Here is an 8,702-nt window from a genome sequence, read left to right as displayed (position 1 = left end):
GAAAAGACCTCTAGGATCTTCAAGTCCAAAGGTCAGCCCAACACTACCATGTCTCTTAAACCATGTCCCAGAATGCCACGTCTACGCATCTTTTAGAGCAGGAGACTGCACTTGCTGGTCCCATGTGCTTCTGGAGGAGAAGGAGGCAGGCCCCTCTTTCTGGTGGCACGACCACCTGTGGATCCTGCATCTGAGCTGTCAGCCTGGTTTAACTAGAGCTCTGCAGTTCTCTCTAGTCCTTGAATTAAATGTTGTATGCATGGAAATCTAAAGGTGTTCATCTTCTGCAGCCAGCAGTGCCTCTCACTCCTGTTCTGCTTTAGCAGTATAATTCATTCCTCCCATTTGAATGAGAAGCTCTCCACATCAATCTGGCTGTTAAGATTTATGCATCATATATATTCTGTGATTATACTATATCACTGCTGGACATGCAGCATTGACACCATTCCACAGTGGAGGAACAGGTACTGTCCTCCCTTCAGGAACATGTATTCCCTTATAAATTATACAGTACCAACTTCTTGCAGTGGAAGGTTATCTCTATTTAAGTTACAGAAAAAAAAAATATTTCCAGAGTCCATGCATTATATAATAAAGTTATAAGCTGTGCATAGTTTTGCAACATATTTTCCTGGTAACAGTAAATGTCTTCAGTAGCACTGTGAGTGAAGTATAACAAAAACAGCCTACAGTTAGTATCTAAATGAAACAAAGCATAACGCGGATTAAGTGCTACCATGATTTTATCATAGACATGCGATTAGGAGAACTGCTTTGTTTAAAAGTTACAAAATCTTTTTGAAGTCTAAGCTTGGATGAAGCTGATCTGCACAGGAAGCAATCATTCTTCTTACTTCGTATGTCACAGTTGTTCTTCCATTTCAGCTCCCTTAGAGTTTGTGCCTTTTTAAGCAAATACGCTGCTGGGCTGTAGGGGATGGGGCACATGTATATCCCTCATCTTGCACAGTGACTGGTATGTCCAAAAGCCTTGGGTTTGCTCTAGTGCCCAGTCCAGAACCCAGGAACTCAAGAGTCAAGAGTGTTTCATGTTCACTGCAAGCATGTGAATAACTCTGGATTCACTGGTTTTAGGTTAAAAAAAAAAAGAGAATATCAGTGCTTGTGGCAGAGAATGTAGGACATGAGAGGAAGCACGTTAACTGTAACTAGCAGGGAAAGTTTGGATAGCAGCTAAAGGAAAAGCAGCTGAAGAGACAGAGAAGAGGGGAAAAGAAACAGAGGGAGTAGAGCGAGAAAGGCACTTGAATATGGGAGGAGCTGGTATAGTTATTCAAGGAGAAAAGCACTCATCCACAGCAGCAGGATGGGAAGGGAAACAAAATGCACAAAATTACAGAAATTTTCAGAACTGGTGTGCTGGCTGTGCAAAGCAGATGCTAAACCTAAAGCACACTTAGGTGCATTCAGGATAATAGGTTAAAATTAAGCACAAATGTAAATTCTTTTATGATTCCTATCCTGGAACAGAAGGCAGGTTAAGAACAGGGAAAGGGTATAACACCTCAAACACACAGATGACCATATAGTTTGCAACTGAGTTTGTAATAGCAAATGTCTTCAGAGTGGGAGCTCATTTACTCAGTCCTCCACCTTGTCCCTTTCCATGAGCTCAGAAGGAAAAAGCAGTGTCAGAAGGTACCCAGATGTGCTGAAGGTGTGATCCATGCTGATGCCTTTACTGCATTTTGTGAATTCCTCCTTCCTTCCAGTCTCTGTGTTTTGACACTGGTCCTAGAGCAGTGTGGGAAAAAGAATATATGTTTTAGGGAATTTTCTTCTAATTGGAACAGAGCACCATGAAATTTTCACAGAGCAAATAATACTGGTGAAAACCCACCATTTCCTGTCCATAAGAATATTATAAATTGACTTTTCCATTTCCAATAAGAAAACCACCAAATATGTTGAAGAAGATTATCCTGAAGTAAGACAAAAACATTGTATTTTCAAAAATTACTCTTGAAATTTTAAAGTAGTAATAATTAAAAAAACAGACTGAAATATTCCATCCTCCTTAAAGGCTTCTGGATGTTTTCCTTTTCCAAAATAAAATGGTCTTGACACATCCATGTTTCCACGGAAAGTTTCAGTTTTGACATGAATGGCATTGTTTGACCAAAAAAACAGTCTTCCACTGGAAAAAATTTGACTAGTTCTTGTGTGGCCATCCACACCCTTTTCTTTCTCCTCAATATCTTTTTCCAGTCTTGATCAGTTAGTTCCCTGCCAAAAAAACTCTGCCTGCTAGAAAAAGTAGCAGAGACAACATGTCTGCTGCTGTTTTGCTCACTATTGTGTGTACCCTGGGCTTTTTCACATCAACCCTTTCCTCGCCAAGACCTCCAGACTGCAGGTTTTCAGGGCAACCACCGCCTCCTGCTCAGCTTTTGCACCACTGGACTAGCAAGATGGGGCAATATCAAACTGCAGACCCCATCCTAACACCCTGCCAGAGGAGATGCCTTGCTGCAGGCAATGGGAGTACCCTAGCTGGGACAGGCTAGCTCTGGTCCTCAATAAACACAGTATGTTTTGTTACACTGCAATTGTGCTCTCAGGTTCCTTCAGCTGCCTCAGAGCTGAGTAATATTGAATAAGTGCTGATTACTGTCAATTAAAGGAGTTCTGTATGCAAGCAGCACTGATCATTCAGGCCGGAGGTGGGTGCTGGCATTTATGATTTAAGTGCTTCTGCACCAGCGTGAGGAGGATTTCTAGGAACAGCCAAGGTGGTTGAGTGTAAGCTCTGCACACAGGTATGTCAAGGAAAAGAGGTATTGCACATAGTAGGTCTTGGTTTCCAGTGCTCTGAGTGCATCATTAATTCTATGTCATCCCAAGACAGGTGAGTTCACAGCTCCAGCACCGCTGGTGCAGAGCCTGAGAAAGATTTATTGCTGTTACTTGAGTTTGTTAACAGATCACTTAGACACCGGTGGAGGATGGGGCCATTGCAGTGAATGCAGTGGAAAAAATGCCCATAGCACAAAGCCATGTGCATCTCGAGGAGATGAGCGAGGGAAGGGCAAACGTGCCAGCCGAGTGCCCCCATGTGACCCTCGAACCATCTTCAACTCTGCATTTAAAACAGGTCCTTGTTTTAAAACATCAATTACAGAAAACTTAAACACAGCTAAACATCACTCAGAGCCCAGCTACCATTTGGCTTCAGGTTATGATGACATTAAGAGGGGGTCACTGGGGTGGGATGTCTCGCCAAGGTACCCAGCTCAGCCTGGCGAGCCGTCCCACAAACTGCCCCAGCTCCAGCATGAGATTGATGGTGGGTGACCGCCCCGACAAGAGGGCAGCTCTGCTGTGGCAGGAAGGTGTAGCAAACTGTAAATCTCACTGAGTGGTAAGAGCAAACACCATGATGTAGCTCCTTGCTGAAACTTGGCTGGAAGGTGTAAATATTGCCCTCAAAAACCTTCGTGGAACTACTGCTGGTACAGCTGAACGGGGGCTGGGACTGCTGTGGAGACAACAGGCTTGGCAGAAATATTTATGGGTATGAAGCTGCTTAAAAAGAAGGCTGTTCAGCAATCGACTTGTGAGTCTATCTAAAAATATGAGCAGAAGGGTCTCTTATCCCTCAAATATTTAAAAATTAGAAGGTGCTATTTTGTCAAAAGAAATCTTCAAAGCTTTATAATATTTATTCTTCATAATCTGGGTCTTTGATGTGGCATCTTTCCTTGAGTCCATGTTTTGAAGGGAAATCTAAGAAACTCATCTGAATAAAGCAAAGCTTCATAAAACACCATGTCATGCCAAGCAGAGTCACCACTCAAGGACCAGTGTCACACCACAGTCACTCCTTTAGGGCAGCACTGTCACTCCTCCAAGCACCAGCAGTACCATTCCCACCAGAGCTTTTGATTTCTGCAGAGCTACCAGGGTCATATGCCCTGAGAGTGTCCCTGGTCTCTACCCTGGGGATGCTACAGCCCAGCTAGAGTGAGTGGGATTTTCCTTGGTCACTGGTGGTCTCCTCCAAGAAGTGCTGGGCACCTGCACTGTGGGAAGGAGCTCAGTAGTTTTCCTTAACCATCCTCACGGTGGGGAAGGAGGAGAAGTTGTTTTTAGGACTTAAACATGGCTACTTCAGAGGTGGCATTCCTTCAGCTCCTGAGAGGCAATAAACATCGCCCATGAAAGGGACAACATCAACACCAGGGATGCAAAGCTCGAGGTGTTACAGACTGCAAGGGACCCCTCAGCAGACAGTACTGGGCTTTAGCACCTGAGCTTGATTTCAAGTCCACATGTTTCTCTACCCATGACTTGCAATGACCCAGCAGTGGCACAGCACAGAGGTAAAGCCTACAGTTTCTCTGCAGTCAGAACTGCTGGTGGTTTTCAGTGGAGGAGAGGGGAGAAGCCTGTCCTGCAAATTCTTTGCTTTAGATGAGTATTTCTTTCCTTGTGTCAATGGCAATGTTCATCACCGTTTATCCTGGCACTGGCCGGCAGCAGCAGCAAATCCAGAGGTCTCTTTTGTTTGTAATCTCTGCTGAGCAGATGAATCATTGCTGTGCATCATCAGATTATTTCTGCTTTATAACACCCTGCTCATTTCATTACAAAATTCCAGCTTTGAATGGAGTAAATTAATTTGTCTTTTTCTTGTCTTCACATTCCTTTCAATATTTAGAGTGTGATTTCCACAGAAAAACAGAAATATCGATCTACGCCTGGGGCTAGCTAACATCAGGCCATAGGCTGTGTCCAGCACAGCACTTTCTGGGCACCAGCCACCATTTCGTAGATGGATTCCTTTGAAACAGACCCGTCTTTGTTATTGAGTTCACATCCTGTCATCACTGACCTTCTGCATCCTTCTGCAAAAGCAAGACACTTCTGGAAAGTTTATTAAGTCCAATCTTGTCTGTCTGATGTCAAGTTTAAAGCCTTTTTTTGTGTGAATTCACCGGGGTACACCCTTTTTTTGTGGCCTTTTTTGTGAATTCACCTGGGTACACCCTACCCATACTACACTGCAGTGTGCATCAGCTCAGGCAGCTGAGCAGCTGCCTTCGGATCAGGAGATGACTGTGCCTCAGTGGTGCTGTGCTTTAAGTGTTCACCGTACAAAAATCCCCAGAGGATACACTAAAATGAAAAGCATGTGTAGTTATCCATTGTATTGTCTAACCATACCCCAAGAAGAGCAAAGAACCTCAGGCTCACCAAGATCAACAGGGATCCTCCCCAGACTTTGCAATGAGGCTGAAACTGTACCCGTCCACCATGTGTGCGGTGTGTACAGTGGAAAGTATTCTCTGTAGGAGCTCCAAACAAAGGGAAACTGTTGCTGGGATAAACCCAATGAACATAAAATAGCTCATCCTCTGGTGTGAGTCTTCTAAGATATCACACTGAGATATCTGCTATCTTTCTAGTTTGCTTTTTTATTCATGGAACTTCTTGTACCAGCTGTGAATTGCTTTGGCTCAGCGTAGTAGGAAGGAGTAATCTGCAGCATGCAGCTGGTGGAAAAATAACAGTGGTAATGATGGCCTGGCCAGAACTGTAATGTTGTAAAGCTAAATAGAAAATAGCCAGTGGGATAAAAAACTTTGCTGATGACCAAATATACATACTGGTATTGGGACTAAGACTGTATTTTGTGCCCCTGCTCTGAGCTCCCAGGGGCTAACACAGATGGTTGCATGTGCTCCTGCTATGCTGGCGCAGGCAGGTTATAGCAGTGTATCTCCCTCCCATCCATGTCTCCTTCTGCCCCATGCTCTTGCAACAGCATTAAGGGGCAGCAAGCACCATGGTGAGGTGTGCTCTACCAGCTAGCCTAAGTTTTAGGGAGAACTCCATACACTGTAGGAGCTGTACACTTCAAGTACTTATTTCTGTGAGTAAGACATACACATGAAAAGAAGTATCTCCCAGCTGCTTCCCCATCAACCGCAATGTCCCGTGTCATCTAACAGGTCTGGACTTCTTTGGGACTAATGCAGAGACCTTTCTGCTAGCTAGCACAAACCTCTGCAAAGCAGTTCAACTTGCTGGTCAGCACCGCGGCCTCTATTCACAGGGCATGGCAGCTTAGAGAGGTTTGCTTGCTGATCTTCGGCCAGGGTTGGGACTCCACAGTTTTCCATTAAAGAGAAAAAAAAATTTTGAGTGTGGCTGATTTTTAACAGAGAAAACAAAACCCCAAGAAAATGTTGTATGTAAAGGCTTTTGTAAACAGAACATGTTTTGGAGTTTAATTGAGGCTTTGCATGCACATACTACTGTCAAGCTTAATTTATTGTGCTTCGTTGCTTGAAAAAGCATGGGAGAAGCATCTTCCTGCATGTTAGTTATTATTTTAAAAAGGGGACTCTGCTAGTAGGGCATTGAACCTTAGGTCACTGCAGCCTAGAGGAAAATAACCCCCTTCACCTGTGCGTCTCTATTTTTCTTTCTACCTCTGCATGTCTACTTAAAACAGGAGCTCCTGGGTCAGGCAATGCCTAACTGCATGTTTGTACATTGCCTGTTGCGATGCTGCCCCAGCCGTGCCTGGGGATGCCGCTGTACTTCAGTGTTTTATAACACGACTGATAATTCTATACATTTCAGAAGGAGCAATCAAGGTTGTTGAGATCATCCTTATGATTCAGCCTCTGATTTATCATTATTAGACAAAGTCATGCCTACCTCTGCACGAGATTGTGGTGGAATAAGAACAAGGGATTTTCCTCTCCTGGATCTCCATGGTGGGGCTGCAGGAAGCAAAGAGCTCCTCCTTTCCTGTGTCTCAGCCAGCAGAAGACATTCAGCCTGGGAAGTGGTGTGTCCTTCTGGATCCCATAACCGGGTGCCAGAACTTTCATGCTGTTTGAGGGAAGGTCTTGACTGCATGTTGCAAGAAATCACAAGGCAAGCTAGAAATGTCAGACAGTACAAATCACCTTTGCCGCTCTCCAGAGCTTCATACCACAGTGTGCCTCCAAGGAAAGACCAGAAGGACAGAAGAACTTTATCTTCCATCTCAAGACAAACACCCAAGTCTCTGAAATATGAACCAGTTTGTCCTGTCTTGCAAAGCTCAAAACTATAGGCAAAAAAATGAAAAACTGAACCCTGTGGCCAGCTTGCTGCTTTGGAGGATTCTTTCCTGGGCTTGATCTGTTCCTGTGTGTCATTGGGCCCTCTTGGCCCATATCATGCCTTGTCCCATAGCAAATCATACAGACCTCCCTCGTGCCTTTTGTCTGGGACATGTCCCACCACCCCCCTTCGCCCTGCGCAGCATGGGTCATGCTGAGCTCTGCACCCTGGAGAGGAGCCGGTGGAAAGGGCTATGATAATGAAGCTGCTGCCTCTGGCCAAAGCAGCCTTAGCCCTTGCAATGACTCTTTGCTTGTTTCTCCCCATCTTTGTCTCTTTTCATTTATCATGTCTTTTCTCAGAGGCTGGTAGGAATCCCAGGCCAGCATCCTTCTCTGGGCAGCTGCCATCCCACTTGCCTGCTGCTCTCCCTTCCCTTTCTCCCAAGGGACATGCTGTGGCTGAGGTGAAAAGTACAAGCAAACTCTTTGTTAACATTTTGAGAGTACATTATTGAATGTGTTTGTGCATAAACTTTTGGAGGTTCACCAAGTTAACTATGTGTCCTGATGAATACAACCACTTCTGGGACTATCACTTCATTTCACAGATAAGATCGCTCTTTGCTAGTGAGTCATCTTCTGATTTGTTTTTTTGTAATATTGCTTTATTTTTCCTTGTCAAGAGGTAAACACAGCTACAGACTCCAATTCTGTGTTTCCTCGCCTACAGCTCAGGGACACTGTCATTAACTATGCCCCACAGCCGAGGCAGGTCAGAATCCATAGCTCTGGATTTTGGGATTGCTCAACCACACAGATTTGGCAATGTGTTTTGGGAAAAGACTCCTTTTCTTAAGTCACTAAATACCACCAAACAGGTGTTGAGCTGTGCCACTGGAAAAAAAAAAACAAACCCACAGCTGTGCGTGTGACTTCTGTGAACAGCAGCAAAACAGATTACTGTCTCCCATGGAGAGAAGAACCTCACAGGAACAGCAGCCATCTCCATACCTACCTGAATGTGTGGGAAGCACAACAGCAAGTAGTTTGTTGAAAAAGCAGGCACTGGTAAGTACATTCTACCTGATTTTGTGCTTTTGCCAATCAAACTAGTGAGATATTCAGTCATTTCTCGTCTCTTCACATAGGACAATAAGGAAACAAGCAGAAAATTTCATCTAATAAGGCATCTAGCATGCTCTGTCGACAAAGGAGAGGTTTTCTGTTATTCAGATCTCCTTAGCCTTATAAAGGAAACATTTGCCAGTGTACGCTATAATACTAGTTGAATGTTATCAACCAGCTATTGTGGTGTCTAACATAAATCCATAGCGCTCCCCATTGTCAATTAGCCAATCCCATTTAAAATATTCTGCCACACTGGAGAGAACTGAAAGCCAGCAGAGGTATATCTTCTTAATCATTGTGCTTTCAGGTTGTAATAGCTAAGTACAGTCTGAAGTGCTGTAGGAAGGAGGCTGGAGCAGCCATGAAACGCTGAGCTTTCCCTACTATATTAGGTAACATGGAAGTGGAGAAAGCTGTGCAGGATTACGAGTAGGATGAAAAATGGTATGTTTCTCTCTCATCCTCTTTGCTTTAGTTCTCTGTTGT

The 8,702-nt window shown here is 44.2% G+C and overlaps 1 long non-coding RNA gene across 1 annotated transcript; it reads right to left on the bottom strand.

Annotated features, from left to right (window-relative positions):
* Positions 1-590: 590 nt before the first annotated feature.
* On the bottom strand, positions 591-7,234 carry LOC142053968 (uncharacterized). Its single transcript, XR_012659400.1, has 3 exons — positions 6,694-7,234; positions 6,032-6,133; positions 591-1,758 (listed from the first exon to the last, which is right to left on the bottom strand). It is a non-coding gene; the product is annotated as an uncharacterized LOC142053968 (long non-coding RNA).
* Between the last annotated feature and the right edge of the window lie 1,468 nt (positions 7,235-8,702).

The sequence above is a fragment of the Phalacrocorax aristotelis genome, chromosome 2, assembly GCF_949628215.1.
Source record: "Phalacrocorax aristotelis chromosome 2, bGulAri2.1, whole genome shotgun sequence".
Classification (NCBI taxonomy): domain Eukaryota; kingdom Metazoa; phylum Chordata; class Aves; order Suliformes; family Phalacrocoracidae; genus Phalacrocorax; species Phalacrocorax aristotelis.
This window is presented reverse-complemented; position numbering and strand designations above follow the sequence as displayed.